Consider the following 18,662-nt stretch of genomic DNA (forward strand, 5'->3'; position numbering starts at 1 on the left):
TGGCTCTAATTAAACAAGGATTAGGGTTTAGTGTGTTACGTCTATAAATATAGTGATCACGTTGGTTAGGGGTTGGAAAAAAAGAGCATCGTAAAGGTCTGTCAAGGAGGGGAAAGCTAGGTTGGACCGTGGAGGAGGAAGGAGAAGTTGCTCATAGGTGAAACCAAGAACAACAGAGGTGGAACTGTAGTCTAAAACAGTAATGGCACATTCAGAGATGGTGGAATTAGAGTTTCAAATCTGAAACTTAAGGCAAGTTCTTTCCTTTCTCTCTCCCGTTGCCTATGTTCTGTGCATCCTTAGATTGTCTCTAGGGTTTTAATTGATTATTAATTGAATCTTAGATGCCTATTATATGCTATATCAATTTTCTGTATGCGTGGATTTACTTTGTTACAGTTCATACAAGTTTGGTTTGGTTTGATTACAGTGTTTGCTCTTCCTACGCATGTTTGCTCGATGAGTCTTCTAAGGTTTTTTTAATGTAAACTGACTTAAGTAAGAGTATGGGATGATTTTGGACACACTTAGGACTCCTAGGAATAATTTTAAAAACACACAGAAGGAGTGGAAGTGGCCGATGTTGAAGCAGATGATCAGAAAACGGAGCTGGAGGAGATCAGAGGCTCAGAGGAATGAAGAGCCAGCTCTTGGAATTGAAGAGCCGGCTCCAAGAAGGCATGGAGCAGGTTCCATGAATGCAAGAGCCTGCTCTTGCATTCTAAGAGCAGGCTCTCTCCTATTTTATTTAATTTTACAAAATCTGGGTTTTTCTTGGGTGCTGTTTGGATGAATTGAGTAGTCTGGAATGTTTGGGAGTGCACTGGGTGTTCTTAAATACTGGTTTATGTGGGTTTAACATCTTGTATGGTCTAAATTATGCTTCCAAGCTAATAGGTTTAAATTGGTAGGAAAATGAGCAACTTTGTTTATGTTTAACAGATGGAAGAAAATCAATTGTGTGACTTGATTTCAGCAACTTAGCATGTTATAACATGATTATAAATCTGGACTTAGATGCAAAGTAGAGCTATTTATTTATTAAATTTGGCTAGGTATATCCTAGAAGATAAGTGCCGAAAGATTACACTTGTTTCTGCAATTACATAGGTTAAGGATCGGAAATTACTTGTTTGTTCTAATACGGCAATTTAATAAGTTATAACATGTTTCTAATTCTTGTTTTAGATGCACAGTAGAGTCCTTTATTTAGCAGATTGGATCTGTGCATGCTCTAGATTTTATATTGCTGAAACATTAATTTTTCCTACAATTACATGAGTAAAGGATTTGCGTTAAATTGCTGAATTATTAGATACACTATGCTTTAATTAATTGGATAATGGTTTTCAACTAGATGATGCTTCTGGACTTAAATTGCTGAACTAAATATAGGTTTTGTAATTTACAAGGGAGTTAACCTGGACTTAATTGAAGAATTAATTGCATATTTTCTGTCAATTATAGGAATGGATTCTGGGCTTTAAGTTGACGAACGATTAAGTTTTGTCTCGTCAATTTCATGATATTATTATGGATATTTAGTTGATGAACTGTTCCAATTCTGTTTTATCAGCTACATGGATTTATGTGGATTATATTTGGTATACTAATTGAGTTAATGCATCATTTACGGATCATATGCATAATATATACTGGTATGGGACGGTGACATACGGAGGGACGGATTAGATCAAAACGTTAATTCTAACTCATTCATACATACGAAATGGATTAACTAAAACAGTTAAATCCTACATGGTGTCATGTCTTGTCAACTAAAACAGTTGAACGACATATTGGATGATTGTTTATATTTTCTGTTAATAGGAAAGATAGGGATTTAATTAAAACATTTAAATCCTAATTTTATGTTGTGTCATGGCAACGAATAGTTAAACGGCACTACATTGGTTTGGATGGAAATTTATATATATAAATTATGGTACCGCGATCTGAGCTTGAGTATCATAGTCGACGGTTAGGGAGCGTATATGCAGTAGGGTGCGTAGCTGGCTATGTTGGTTGAGGTATACCCTATTAGGCTTAGGTAGTCATGCCCACTCAGGTGTGTTTTGCATGTTGCATTCTTTTCAGGTTGAGACCCTCAATGTAGTCTAGTGAGAGTCATGTAGTGTGGTTATATATGTATATCTATTTACGGACTATATAGATATAGTTGAGACATCTAGGATGTATCTGCGTATCGGGTCTATGTTTGGATTGTAGTTAGGATAAAACTTGTTCGTGGGCCTGACCCACTATTATTTTTCAGGTAACGGACAGTATTAGGTCTTAGAGCTTGTTCGTGCCGAGCAGAGACAACTACTCACTCTACCGACGGCATAGGTGGTTCCTGCATGGTTTTGCATTAGATTCCTTTCCGGTGATTCATTTCTCAGTGTTGGTTTTATTAGGGGTCCACCAGATGGATTCCCGAGTTATATTAGAATTGGAAAAGTTTGATGTATCAGATTAATACTCTATTTATAAAAAATTTATTTTGAGTTTTTCAGTTCTGGATTATCATTCTAGTTTCTTTTCAGCAGTTTTATTTATTCCTGTTTCCTTAATTGTATTCTGTGTTCGTTTATTGCTAATTGGTTTGATATCCCCTGGCCAACTTGCATTCGGAAATCCGGGGGTATCACAGTTGGTATCAGAGCACTCCAGGTTCTAGTGTCCTTAGGAGTGTTTTCGTTATAAGACTTCCACGTTGCGTCTCTTAAAAACTTAGAGCCGTATTAGGATTCATTGTACTCTATTTACGGTTCGTTAGGAGGAGTTGATGTCAATTGAATTCTATAGAAATAGAGTGGTTGACACGAGGAGGAGGATAGGGTTCAAGGCAAAAGCGATACGGACCCAAAGGAGTAACGGAAGGTTTAGTTCCAAGGTTGGCATTACTTAGAAAGTATACGCTAAGAACGGATCAGGGTATAGGTGTTAGGTCACCACATGTCGGGGCCAACACAATTTCATTTGTTCTTAAAAAGGAGACAAGCGAAGAGTAGGATTCTGAAAAGGATCCTAAGGGAGGAAATATCAGCATCTCCAAGAAAGGGGATATTGAAGCTTGAAGATAAAAGATCATACGAGGGTACTCTCAATCACCAATAGTATAGTGAATGGTACTAATGGAGTTGGTGTGAACCAATCTACATATAGTTTAAGTTTCGTATCATCTCTCCAGGAGTTATTTGTGAAGTACTTTTTAGGAGTTTGGGAATCGGATGGAGTTCTTACCAAAACAAAGACGTAATTTTATATCACATTCCGGAGAGTATGGGGATTAGGTTGTGACATTCTAAGTTGCTTTGTAAAGCCATAGTAGATGGTTTACATTCTGCGTATAAGGAGTATGATGGTTAAGACTTTGGATATTTGCTTAGGCAAACGATTGTGCAGTTAAGCTATGGTTAATGGATAGGTTTCAAGGTTGGATGATTACCAACGAAACTACGAAATGAACTTTTGTGACCTAATTTGGCAACTTGAGTTCAAAGGAGGTTTTCTTCTCTAGAATGGAATATGCCTTAAGTGGAATTATATTTTGGTTGTTTTATGTATTGTGTGTACTACGTGTTTCATCTTTGATTATTATATGTTTCAGTTTTGTTATTACGTGTTTCATTTTTGTTAATTAGTCTGGATTGGGCGTATGGATTGGTTGGGGACACAAGTATGTGATCAACCAACTATTATGTTGATGACATGGATAATAACACTATGTACGCTAGGATTTGTGAATGTATGGTCATAGGATTGGGTAGAAATACAAACTTCTAGCCAATTTATTGGATCTGGATATGCATCAATATGGTATGCTAGTTAGGATGGGATAGTCAAACTATCAAAACGAGTCAAATAATCTAAAAGGATTAGTTTGATATGCTATATGCTAGTTAGGGATTCGTTTTTACAACACTATAATGATGGTGGTTGTTAATGCTTTGGGGATTCGTGAAGATGTGGTAGGTAAAGATCACTGTAATACCATTATGGTTCAGATGGAGGATTTCGTGCTGGTAGGTACTTATTAGCATGATGCCAAGGGAGGATAGTGGACTGATGGAAGCTTTATCAGTCTATTCGTGATCTAGACATTATTTTACGAGGGTGTCATTTGGAGGAGTTGCTGGTGTTGCACTCGGAGGAGGAATCAAAGTTTCTACACTGTACAAAATGTGGAATTTTTTTGTTTTTTTTTTTTGTAGAGTCATAAGTCGCAACAATTAGTTGTTGCTACGACACTGATGACTCTATGGAGGATGGGAAAAGTTCCATATTCCTTTGGGGCGAGACTAGGAGTCAGATTGACACTTATTAGAGAAGTAGGGAGTGTCAAGGACAGGAAGGTGAGACTGAACACCTGTATAGGGAAGAGGTGCACGGTGTGTGTGCAAAACTCACAATTAGTTGACTTTTGATATATGGAATTACTAATTGATTTTCTACATCGGTCGGTTTATCTCAAATCAGTATGTAAGAAGTTAGTTACCGAGTTAGCTTTTGTAGACGCTCCATTTTAAACAATGGGGGCAAACAGAAGCTAATGGTACCAGACTAACGATACTTTCTGTAAACAAATAGGATAGAGGATACACGGGACTGAGGTTCACAACCCTTAGTTTTTATTCAATAACCCTTAGTTTTTAGGATACACAAGAGGTGGACGTTCTCAATAACTGATAGGATATTCAGGTCTTACGATTCTTTGTTGAGTCGTAGTTGAAGTTATAGCTTGTATAATAAACCACTTACTATTACCAAGATACTAAAGAAGGTTAAGTCCAAATATGGGAGATGACCCTAGTGGAGGGGTTATCTTAATCAGATAGAGCTTAAGGTACTGGAGGAGGATTCGTTGATTCTGTGAATGATATCGGAGTGACTGAGATGTAAAATTCGAAGATTTTCTCAAGGCATTCAGACGATTATATGGAACATCAAGACATTAAATGTCAGTTCTAGTGAACAGGTTTGGAAAGAGACATGTATATAACTGTCTGTACGAGGGACACCTATTAGACAAGGGGTGTAGAACTCGTCAGGGGTGGATGGTTAGTCAAGAATATCGACATTTATTGGAATTTTAATTCCATACGGATTAAGAGTAATGGATTGAGCACGTTTGCTGATGGACATTAATTCTCATAATGTACACTGTTAGACTTCGCATCAGTTCTACATTGCACTGATAATGGAGGTATAGCTGTGCTTCAAATCTCTAGACGGAGGATTGGATTAAGAATATACATTTGATCATGGAGGAGATACTTGGGATAGATATCCTAGGTTTTATTTTTATGAAAAGTTGGAAGTGCCTAATTCACTTCTCATATTGTTGACATAAGAAGGTTCGTATAACCACGACCTCATATCTGTTGGTTTGCAATGGTAGCGAGGGTTGTACAATAAAACCTTAGCTTCATTACCGGAAACATCGGAGAGAAATACTCTTCTTTGTAATGGATTGCGCACCGTTTGGAGGTGACAGGATGTTTTTGTTAATCATTACACTCATACATTAGCGTTTTCTATCAGGAAACAGTTGATTGGGGTGTCTTCTATATCAGAAGCAAGGTGCGTTATTGAGGAAGGTCAATTTTTATATTATCTATGTAAAAATACAACTTACGTGTTGAATACTATTTGGGTTTCCATTATATCGGACCCATAAATTTTCGTGGAGGATTTGAAATTCAGTGGAGCTCCTACACAGAGGCAGCGTCCACAATGGAATGGAAATGAATTTTAATGAAAATAATTCAAAGTTTCGTGAATTCCGAGGACATAATTCCTTTTGTTAGGGGGGAAGAATGTAGTAGCCCTAGTTTTAAAAGGATATAATTGGCAATTAATTATTTTATTTTATTGTATTTTAGCTGTTAGTGTGTGCTTAAGTGTTTTTTTTAGTTAATTGTTTAAACGCAGTGTTTTGTATTAGTGTTTTGTATTATTTAATTAATTGGATTTCTTATTAAATTGTCTTAATTTAATACTATTTTCTTTTATTTAATTCATTGGCTTACTTGTTTATTTATTTTAATTTAAATTCACTATTTTAATAGGATTCTTGTAAGGTTAAAATCAAGGTAGTATATTAAAGTTACAGTTATAGCTTTGGAAAACTATTCACGTATAGGCAGCCGTGTATATTATAACCTAGGTTATTATATGGGCCGACTAGGGTTTATGTAAGGGCTATGGCTCTAATTAAACAAGAATTAGGGTTTAGTGTGTTACGTCTATAAATACAGTGATCATGTTGGTTAGGGGTTGGAAAAATAGAGCATCGTAAAGGTCTGTCAAGGAGGGGAAAGCTAGGTTGGACCATGGAGGAGGAAGGAGAAGTTGCTCATAGGTGAAACCAAGAGCAACAGAGGTGGAACTATAGTCTAAAACAGTAACGGCACATTCAGAGACGATGGAACTAGAGTTTCAAATCTGAAACTCAAGGCAAGTTCTTTCCTTTCTCTCTCCCGTTGCCTGTGTTCTGTGCATCCTTAGACTATCTCTAGGGTTTTAATTGGTTATTAAATTGAATCTTAGATGCCTATTATATGCTATATCAATTTTCTGTATACGTGAATTTACTTTGTTACAGTTCATGCAAGTTTGGTTTGGTTTGATTACAGTGTTTGCTCTTCCTAAGCATGTTTGCTCGGTGAGTGTTCTAAGGTTTTTTTTAATGTAAACTGACTTAAGTAAGACTATGGGATGATTCTGGACACACTTAGGACTCCTAGGAATAGTTTTAAAAGCACACAGAAGGAGTGGAAGTGGCCGGTGTTGAAGCAGATGGTCGAAAAATGGAGCTGGAGGAGATCAGAGGCTCAGAGGAATGAAAAGCCGGCTCCCATCATTCAAGAGCCGGCTCTAAGAAGGCATGGAGCCGGCTCCATGCTTGCAAGAGACTACTCTTGCATTCTAAGAGCAGGCTCTCTCCTATTTTGTTTAATTTTACGAAATCTGGGTTTTTCTTGGGTGCTGTTTGGATTAATTGAGTTATCCGGAATTTTTGGGAGTGCACTGGGTGTTCTTAAATACTGGTTTATATGGGTTTAACATCTTGTATGGTCTAAATTATGCTTCCAAGCTAATAGGTTTAAATTGGTAAGAAAATGAGCAACTTTGTTTGTGTTTAACAGATGGAAGAAAATCAATTGTGTGACTTGATTTTACCAACTTAGCATGTTATAACATGATTATAAATCTGGACTTAGATGCAAAGTAGAGCTATTTATTTATCAGATTTGGCTAGGTATGTCCTGGAAGATAAGTGCTGAAAGATTACACTTGTTTCTGCAATTACATAGGTTAAGGATCGGCAATTACTTGTTTGCTCTAATACGGCAATTTAATAAGTTATAACATGTTTCTAATTCTTGTTTTAGATGCACAATAAAGTCCTTTATTTAATAGATTGGACCTGTGCATGCTCTAGATTTTTATATTGCTGAAACATTAATTTTGCCTGCAATTACATGAGTAAAGGATTTGAGTTTAAATTGCTGAATTATTAGATACACTATGCTACAATTAATTGGATAATGGTTTTCAACTAGATGATGGTTTTTTACTTAAATTACTTAACTAAATATAGGTTTTGTAATTTACATGGGAGTTAACCTGGACTTAATTGAAGAATTAATTGCATATTTTCTGTCAATTATAGGAATAGATTATGGGCTTTAAGTTGACGAACGATTAATTTTTGTCTCGTCAATTTCATAGATATTGTTATGGATATTTAGTTGATGAACTGTTCCAATTCTATTTTATCAGCTACATAGATTTATGTGGATTGTATGTGGTGTACTGATTGAGTTAATGCATCATTTACGGATCATATGCATGGTATGTACCGATATGGGATGGTGACATACGGAGGGACGGATTTGATCAAAACACTAATTCCAACCCATTCATACATACGGAATGGATTAACTAAAATAGTTAAATCCTATATGGTGTCATGTCCTATCAACTAAAACAGTTGAACGACAAATTGGATGGTTGTTTATATTATCTGTTAATAGGAAGGATAGGGATTTAATTAAAACATTTAAATCCTAATTGTTTGTGGTGTCATGGCAATGAACAGTTGAATGGCACTACATTGCTTTGGATGGAAATTTATATATATAAATTATGGTACTGCGATCTGAGCTTGAGTCTCATAGTTGACGGTTAGGGAGCGTCTATGTAGTAGGGTGTGTAGCTGACTATGTTGGTTAAGGTATACCCTGTTAGGCTTAAGTAGTCATGCCCGCTCAGGTGCGTTTTGTATGTTACCTTCTATTCAGGTTGAGACCTTCAGCGTAGTCTAGTGAGAATCCTGTAGTGTGGTTATATATGTATATCTATTTACAGACTATATAGATATGGTTGAGACATCTAGGATGTATCTGCGTATCAGGTCTTTATTTAGATTGTAGTTAGGATAGAACTTGTTCGTGGGCCTAATCCACTATTATGTTTTAGGTAACGGACAGTATCAGGTCTTAGAGCTTGTTCGTGCTGAGCAAAGATGACTACTCACTCTACCGACGACATAGGTGCTTCCTGCATGGTTTAGCATTGGATTCCTTTCCGGTGATTCATTTCTCAGTGTTGGTTTTATTTGGAGTCCACCAGATGGATTCCCGAGTTGAATTAGAATTGGAAAAGTTGGATGTATCAGATTAATACTTTATTTATAAAAAAATTTATTTAAGGTTTTCGGTTCTAGATTCTCATTCCCGTTTCTTTTCAGCAGTTTTTGTGATGACCCTCGATTTTTCAACCCAGTGTGTGTCATGTGATGACCCAAACTAGATCCAAGATATGGAAGCAAAAGAAGCAAAATGGCCTCAAGAGATGTATGCCATCCCTAGGCACCACGATGACTCCCTATGAAGCCACGGAATTCAAATGAATAAAGTACGGAAGCAATACAAAGACAAGTCCTTAGAGATGTACGTCATCCCTAGGGCACAAGAATGGACTCTCAAAGAATTTTGAGACTCAACGGAAACAAAATGATAAGAAGGGCATCAAAACCCTACAAGAGAAGAACCAGGGGTAAAATGGTCATTTGACCCTACGAGGAAGGAATTTGACTTTCAACAAGTCAAATTAGATCTAAAACATCCTAAAACACCCTTTGGTAACTTTACATGAAGTCTCAAGGCCAAAGGAAGAGAAATCCCAGATGAACCCTATCCTGGTTCAAACTAAATCTGACACCCTCTCACTAAAACAAGTATAGCTTGAGCTATAAGAAAATTATGAAACTGAAACTAAAACCATTGGAAAGACAACAAAAAAATAATGAAGTTAGACTCAAGAATCACCTGATTCGGAGTCCGGACGGAAAAGATATCAAGTCCTAAAGTCGAAGGAAGGGAAACCCTATCCTGGTACGAACCAAATTCTGACACTAACTTACTAAAACTTGAATAACTTGAGCTACAAATGAAATCTGAAGCTATAATTGCTACCATTTGAAAGCTCATTTTGACGCGGTCAATTTAGACTCAAGAACGGACCAATTCGGAGTTAAAACGAGTGAGATATGGCTCGTTGAAAAAAAGTGACTGGAGCAGGAACAGTACCCATGGGGGCAAGACAAAAACCTGCGGGGGCTGACCAAATGTGGCAGTAAGCCATGGGTGCCAGCAAAATGGCTGCGGGGGCCTGCCAAATGGGGTAGTGGCATGGGCTAGAACCTCAAAAAATGTAGGAACAGTGTTTTTAGCAGATTTTTGAGTTTGGAGCGCGGTTTACGGGGTCAAGATGACATTTTTCGGAAAAACACGAAAAGAAAACTCCCCCTAAAATCACATTTTCTATGCGATGAAGTTAAAAACGGAATTTATTTTCTAAAGTAAATTCCCAAAATGCCCTTAGATCCGTTTAGGCTCAAAACAGCGAAAATTCAAATTTGCACCAAGCATACATTTGACCACAAACGCACTTTTAAGCTGAAACGAATATGCACGCACACGTAATAAGTAATTTTAAGCGTGCGGGAATGGTCATGACCCCCGAAAATCGCCGAGTCAAAATTCGACCCCCCAACGGCCAAAAAGGCGAAAATGAACCTAAAATGGAAACTTTGAAAACTAAAATCAACAAATGACTTCAAATGACCATTTGACCCTTGGCCACACTTCATACATGACTAATGAGATCCTACAAAAGAATCAAAATGGAATTTCCTCACCCAATGCAAACATGGTGAAACAAGAACTCAATAATCTTCAATATTTTCATAATAATCCATGAAGTCAAAAATCACATAATATACGAAATATATGTCATTGGCCTCCGGCCTTATCTCATACATGCCAACTACATTGTAAAGAGTGTACTCAAGTGCACATTACATATATGGAATCAAATATATACATTTTGACATAAAAGACTATAAGTGGCATTCGAAGCCAACCTTTACAAGAGTTAAAAACCTTCATGTCTAGAATAATCCAAGCATAATGAGAATCTCGAACCTTGATTCCTGTACCTGAAAAATGTCCCCACTATGTGGGTGAGTAACATAAAGCTACTCATAGGAAATGAACATGCACTGACTAAGCATTTTACAATTTTTTCACCTTAAAGTGAAACATGTTAAAGGGGCTCATGCCACCTAACGTCTATGTCAAAGGTTAGACTCAGGGAACATCCCTAGCTACCTTAAAACATTTCTAGCAAACATCATATCCTTCATGCAATTCCAAACGATATAAGAGTATTCTATACAAAGTAACAAGACATAGATTCTCTAAGTTATCAACTTGAAATCTAAGGTACGAAAACAACTAAAATAAGTCATGCAACCTAACATCTATGTTCCAAATGAATAAATAGGATCATTCCTAAGTGACATTTGAACAATATAGCATAGATGTACTTAACAACATCAAAATTTGCGATGATTCATTAAAATCATAAAGCTCGGATGTACTTAACAACATCAAAATCGCCAATAACCAAAACCACAAGTCACAATTTAGCATGATTCTCAACTTGGAATTGAATGCGAAACCAAATAGTGGAAGACTTGGATATTTAAATTCAGAATTCTGCTGAGACCTCAATGGTTATTCCGGACACTAAACCGCAGGGAAGACCACCCTAAGTGCGCACTATCTCAATTGGGGAGAACTCATACCTCCCGCACTAGAGCCAAACTCTAGCCATGTTACTAGTAACCATGTCCCAAGAGAATCCAAAATAAACCAAATAAGTTCATAACTTATACATAATTTATATAATGCATGAAAACACCTTCCATGCACAAGTAGGTTGAAACCAAGCAATCTATGCTTTAGAGTTTCAATTCTAAAATAGCATACATAATGTCAATTATATAGTATACAATTCATTACACAAGGCAACAATATATTCCATAAAGAAAACATGTTCTTATGAACATAAATATAACAACAATATTGTCCAATGCTCAAAGCACAACAAAGTGAATACATAACAAGTTCAGTCCATGATTTGAATATAGAAATAACTTCTAAAATACTAATAGATCCATGGAGCCATTTGATAGAATTTAATTAAACATGATGATTAAACGCTATAGATTTCAAATCAATTTCAACTAACCATAAATTAATATATGTTAAGCAACATATCATGGTCTTTACATATATCAAATCAAATGTGCAAGATGAGCAAAATATCATTAAATAGAATTTAATTAATTTAAATCAATTAAATCTCTAGATTTCAAAAGTTATTTAAATGACCCCAAATTAATATATAGCAAACACTAAGTCATAGTCATACCATATATCAAGTCTAAAATGGAATACAAGCAAAACACAATTTACTATAATTTAAATCAAATTAAATCCATTTAATCTCTAGATTTGAAAACTCATCTAAATCATCCCAAATTAATATATATCAAAGATCAACTCATGGCCATGCCATTTACCAAGTCTAAAATGAGTTATATGCAAGATATGATAAATCACTAATTTCTCAAATTAACAAAAGACATGCATACAACTTATATAAGCATCAATAGCATACAAAAACAAAATTATAACCCTATAACATCCCCTATCTCACTAAAGAAGTGTCTCTCTAGAATCCAAGGCAAATCAACACAAAATGGCAAACCCTTCAAGGGTTATATAGAGGAGGATGAGGGGAACAAAAAGTGTTACAAGCTTCATGGTCTAATGTGAGTGGAAGGCCACCAAAAATCAAGGTCAAGGCCAAAGGTTTCAAGCTCCATCCATGGAGGCTAGGGTTTTTGGTGAGGAAGAAATGAAATAATGTGAAATAATGTATGAGTGGAGGAAATAAAAATCCTCCACTCACTATGTGCTCTAACACTATGGTCAACACACACTAGTTTGGTCAATTGCTCAAAAACCCTTCTTTAAAACCATAATCCCAAAGTGGCCCAAAAGTAATTTGCAAGACTAAATTGTGAGCCTACACTTGTCACAAATCCAAGGCTCCATCCTAGGCTTAATCTCAAACCTACACTTATCGACCATCCAAGCCAACAAGTGTACCAATCCTAGGGCAACAAGTGGTCAAATCTCCACCCTCCACATGTCCTCATCCAAGGCCTCAAAGTGTTTCCACACACATGTCAACAAGTGGACCAATGAGGGTGTGACACCTGTCACACTTATTAGAACTTGCAAAAAGGTCCTTTTTGAAAATATCTTCCAAATTAAATTGCAAAATGGTCCTTAAGATGAAAAATAATTACTTTACAATAATTACACAAAAATCCCAAAAGTTTAGAATATTACAAAAAGGTTATATGTCTATACCCTTTACAAGAAAAGTAAGCACTTAGCATGCTTTTCTACAAAAGTGAAAATACACATAGTATGGAATTTAAATATCGTGGATGCATGCAAAACCGGAATCAAATCCGAACACGAAAAGTGAGGTTATGCCAAAAAGTGACAACTGAGAAAAAGACGAAAAATGAATAGTGTCACAAAAGTGAAAATGTGAAAATGACTCAGTCCTCAAAGGAAGTCGTCAATCCACGAAAAAGAGTCTCGAAAACCATCCCCGAGCACTCAATATGACACTAAGTGACAAGAAACCAAACTCAGAAAGGAAAAGATCAACGGAAAAAAAAAATATATCCGTGAAAATCTGAGAAAAGGAAAAGAAAGAAAATGACCGGGTCATTACAACCTTCCCACCTAAAAAGGGATTTCGTCCCCAAAATCCAGCCCCAACCAACAAAAGGCGAAACCAGGAACACTACAGAGTACGTCTCCGAGTATCCCACACAACACGCTACACCACCGATCCTAAAGCTAAAAGGAACCCCACAACCCAGTGTCATTTGCACCATGTGCTCATGACAAGACGACCTTTTAAAGGAAAAGTGACTACATGGCCACACAACAAGTCAAAGGTCACACACAGAACCCAAGGTCAGATAAAGGAACGGAAAACAACAACCGTAATCATCCCTCCTGCTGAACCATCATGCGGATCCAAAAACATCCACCAAAAAGGACTCTAAAATAACCACGTATCAAATTAGGGTACTGATCAAAGACGACATGGCAGTACGAATAGCGACCAAGACCCACCCACGACGTACTCAAATGTGTGGTAGCAATGACAGTGTTTAGTGCCCGCCCACACTCACTCGTCAGTAAGGTAGCATCGACGGTAACTAGTACTCGCCCACAACACACAACTTTATACGGTAGCATGACAGTATATGGCACTAATTCATAACCGGCCCCCCACTAAGTCGACCCATGAAACCTCTCGATACCAATGACATCAATGTCGCAAAACGATCATGGCCAAGGGCAATGTGGGAACCAGGCATCTGTGAGAGTTGGAATATGGTCCAAAGACGTTCCAGACCATCTTGGCCAATCCCAAACTCTGATGTCTCAAAATACTACTACCAACAACATTAATCAAGAATTCAAAGCCTGAAAAACAAATTGAAACCTCCAGAAATCAAAATGAATCTCACTACAAGGCATTTCATTGAAAGTCCTTCATATCTCCCTGAAATAAATCAATTACAAGATCACACCATAATCAAACATCAGATCCATATCCCTATCATGGATAACTAAATCCTCAAAATATAAGTCCACTAAGTGGCACATACATCAAAATCCTGACAACTAAGGTCACAAAATAAATCTCTCAAAACCGTGCTTGGCAACACCAAGCTAAATCAAGATTCCTCAATTTCCATCCGTAAATAATCACTGGAACTACAATTCCTCAAAACTATACCTAGTCACAACTAGGATGAGACGACTCCACAAACAAGCCAGAACCAACAACGATCTTTTAAAACTCCTCCTAAAAGTCGACCACATCTAGGTCTCCAAAACTGAAACAAGTTTCCAAAAGACATCCTCAAAAGAGCATCGAGCTCACCTTATGAATTAAACAAATCCTCAATCAAATGAACACAAGCCCATATAAAATGATCTCACACCAATCTACTCACTCTGAGCACCTCAACCCGTCAACAACCATGGTAAAAACTCCCCAAGGGAAGACACGGAAAAAAGGGAACCACCAGTCGTAAAAAAAAACAACACCACGACTCTATCTCTGAAATGAAAGACAACAAAGTCAAAGACTTCACCCCCTACATGGAAGTAAGTCGACCAAAATCCATCAATTCCTCACCAAAGACTTAAGACAACGATGGTGATCCTCACGGACCAACCAACCCCAAAACAGTGCACAATGTAATGAAGAAAAGAGACTCACTCCTTGTGACGTCCCTAACACGAACCAGAAAGAAGAAAAAATCATATCCTCCCACAAATGTCAACACGACAAACATGAAAAGGGAACAAAAGGGAGAACCATATATGGAAGTCATGCATATGACAAGGAATGCAACTACTAAATAAATAAATCTACTCACATAGATAAAAATCAAGGGTACATACAGCAAATCTCAACATAAGCACAATATCATATCACTAAGGCACAGTAACAACATGGCATATCTAAACATATAAGGAAGGCATGCTAATGCCACACAATAAGAAAGCAAATGTGGACAAACTTCCACCTACTCATGCATCACAATATCATTAATCATACTACTAACATGGTAGTAAACAAAACTGTAAAAGATAAAAAAAAGATGCAACAATGAACCCTACGGACATCGTGTCCTAGAGTGTCTAGAAAAAAGGAAAGATCAATCCTAGCCATAACTGTCTCCAAAAACCAATGCGACAACAACCTGTCACAAAATAAATATGAGCCTTTACCATAATGGTAAGATTCCAACAATCCAACTCCGAATCTAGAGGTGACACTACAAGTGACACTAACAGTGCAATGTTCTCTCTACCCAAACATTAATCAATCAACCTGATCCCAAAAGCGTCATCACGCAAAAACTCCTAAAAAAAAAAGGTAACTATAGTCATACCAACGACAACCAAATCAATCACTACAACTGATCCTCAAAATAAACGTCATCATCATCTTTCAAAAGGACAATGCCTGTCACAACAAAACCAACATTAATCCCATCCGAACTACACTTGTAGCTAGCCAGTACGGTAGCATGACAGTGCCATACACCCGCCCACAAACGTACCTGCCCACGAAAATTACAATTCCAGAGGAATCATCCCGAACAATCAAGGATCCTAAGAGGTCCATAACCTCATCATGGCCCAAAACCAACAAATCCAGCACTACGGCAATGCCAAATGACTCACCTCCTGAAAGCCTAAACAAAAGGTGTCTCACCACCTATCTAAAAACCAATGCTAGGTCGACAACAACCTAAACTACCACGAGACTGTGACTTCAATCACCATCATCCTCAACACATGCCTCGATGACCAATCCCGTGTCATGCTAACTATGCAACACAGTTATGCATATACAAATCTAATCTAGCACACATCACATGTCATGCTCTTTACATTAGAATAAAATCATGCTTAAACAAATGGTATACTACATATACCACATAAGCACATAAACATGCTATCAAACTAAAACATGTTATCATGAAGCATATAAGCACATAGAGCATGGCAACATAAGCATGATATGCACCCAAAACCCGTCGCCCAAGGTATTCAAACCCAGGAGCTCTGATACCACCTGTGACGACCCTCAATTTTTCAACCCAGTGTGTGTCCTATGATGACCCAAACTGGATCCAATATACGAAAGCAAAAGAAGCAAAATGACCTCAAGAGATGTACGCCATCCCTAGGCACCACAATGACTCCCTATGAAGCCACGGAATTCAAATGAATAAAGTGCGGAAGCAAGACAAAGACAAGTCCTTAGAGATGTACGTCATCCCTAGGGCACAAGAATGGACTCTCAAAGAGTTTCGAGACTCAACGGAGATAAAATGATGAGAAGGGCATCAAAACCCTACAAGAGAAGAGCCAAGGGTAAAATGGTCATTTCACCCTAAGAGGAAGGAATTTAACTTTCAACAAGTCAAATTAGATCTAAAACATCCTCAAACACCCTTTGGTAACTTCACATGAAGTCCCAAGGCCAAAAGAAGAGAAATCCCAAATGAATCCTATCCCGGTTCAAACCAAATCCGACACCCTCTCACTAAAACAAGGATATCTTGAGCTATAAGAAAATTCTAAAACTGAAACTAGTACCATTAGAAAGAAAACAAAAAAAAAAATAATGAAGTTAGACTCAAGAATCACCTGATTTGGAGTCCGGACGGAAATGATATCAAGTCCTGAAGTCGAAGGAAGGGAAACCCTATCCCGGTTCGAACCAAATTCTGACCCTACCTTACTAAAACTTGAATAACTTGAGCTAAAAATGGAATATAAAGCTCTAATTGGTACCTTAGGAAAGCTCATTTCAACGTGGTCAATTTAGACTCAAAAACAGACCAATTTGGAGTTAAAACGAGTGAGATATGGCCCGTTGAAAAAAAGTGTCAGGAGTAGGAACAGTACCCATGGGGGCCCGCCAAATGCGGTAGTAAGCCACGAGCGCCCGCCAAATGGCTGTGGGGGCCCACCAAATGGGGCATTAGCATGGTCTGGAACCTCAAAAAATGCAGGAATAGTGTTTTTAGCAGATTTTTGAGTTTGGAGCGCGGTTTACGGGGTCAAGATGACATTTTTCGAAAAAATACAAAAAGGAAACTCCCCCTAAAATCTCATTTTCTATGTGATGGAGTTGAGAACGGAATTTATTTTCCAAAGTAAATCTCCAAAATGCCCTTAGATTAGTTTAGGCTCAAAACGGTGAAAATGCAACTTTGCACCAAGCATACATTTGACCCCAAATGCACTTCTATGCTGAAACAAATATGCACGCACACGTAATAAGTGATTTTAAGCATGCGGGAATGGTCCATGGCTCCCGAAAATGGCCGAGTCAAAATCCGACCCCCCAACGGCCAAAAAGGCGAAAATGAACCTAAAATGGAAACTTTGAAAACTAAAATCAACAAATGACTTCAAATGACGTTTGACCCTTGGCCACACTTCAAACACGACTAATGAGATCCTATGAAAGAATCAAAATGGAATTTCCTCACCCAATGCAAACATGGTGAAACAAAAACTCAATAATCTTCAATATTTTCATAATATATGAAATACATGTCATTGGCCTCCGTCCTCATCTCATACATGCCAACTACATTGTAAAGTGTGCACTCATGTACACATTACATATATGGAATGAAATATATACATTTTGACATAAAAGACTATAAGTGGCATTCCAACCAACCTTTACAAGAGTTAAAAACCTTCAAGTCTAGAATCATCCAAGCATAATGAGAATCTCGAATCTTGATTCCTGTACCTGAAAAATGTCCCCACTACGTGGGTGAGTAACATAAAGCTACTCGTACGAAATGAACATGCATCGACCTAGCATTTTACAATTATATCACCTTAAGGTGAAACATGTTAAAGGGGCTCATGCCACCAAACGTCTATGTCAAAGGTTAGACTCAGGGAGCATCCCTAGTGAGATACCCCTCGATTCTAGAGCCATGGGTGATCAAGTCCGAGCACAGATCCGAGGGATACCAAAAAATTAATATGTAAAACGAATACGAAATACAAGGTGATTAAAAGAAATAATATAATGAGATGAAAGAAATCTAAAATAAAAATCTCCAAACTTTAAATAATAAATTAATATCATTTAAATCCTTTAAATCCGTACAACTCAGGAATCCATCTAGTGGACCCCTAATAATCCCAAGCGACAAATAAATTTACAGAATTAAAAACCGAAACTAAAATAAGAAAGAACATCCTATGTAGTCGGAAGAGTGAGTAACAGTCTCTGCTCAGCACGATCAAGTCTACGACTGGAACTGTCGAACACCTAAAAAATAGAAGTGGGTCAGGCCCACAAACAAGTTCTATCCTACTACAATCCAAACAGAGACTCGATACGCATGTACATCCTAACCAATCCAACAATAACTAAATAGTCCGTAGATATATATATATATATATTCATACTATAGGACTCTCACTGGACTACAGGTCTGTCTCAACCTGACTAGTAGGTACCATGCAAAACGCACCTGAGGTGGGCATGACTACCTAGACCTAGTAGGGTACACATCTAACCATCATAGCCAGCTATGCATCCCAATGCATATACACTCCCTAACCAACGACTCTGAG

Source organism: Cornus florida, unplaced genomic scaffold (assembly GCF_030987335.1).
Source record: "Cornus florida cultivar Cherokee Brave unplaced genomic scaffold, ASM3098733v1 CherokeeBrave_3.0.0_Hap2_Chr10, whole genome shotgun sequence".
Taxonomy (NCBI): Eukaryota; Viridiplantae; Streptophyta; class Magnoliopsida; order Cornales; family Cornaceae; genus Cornus; species Cornus florida.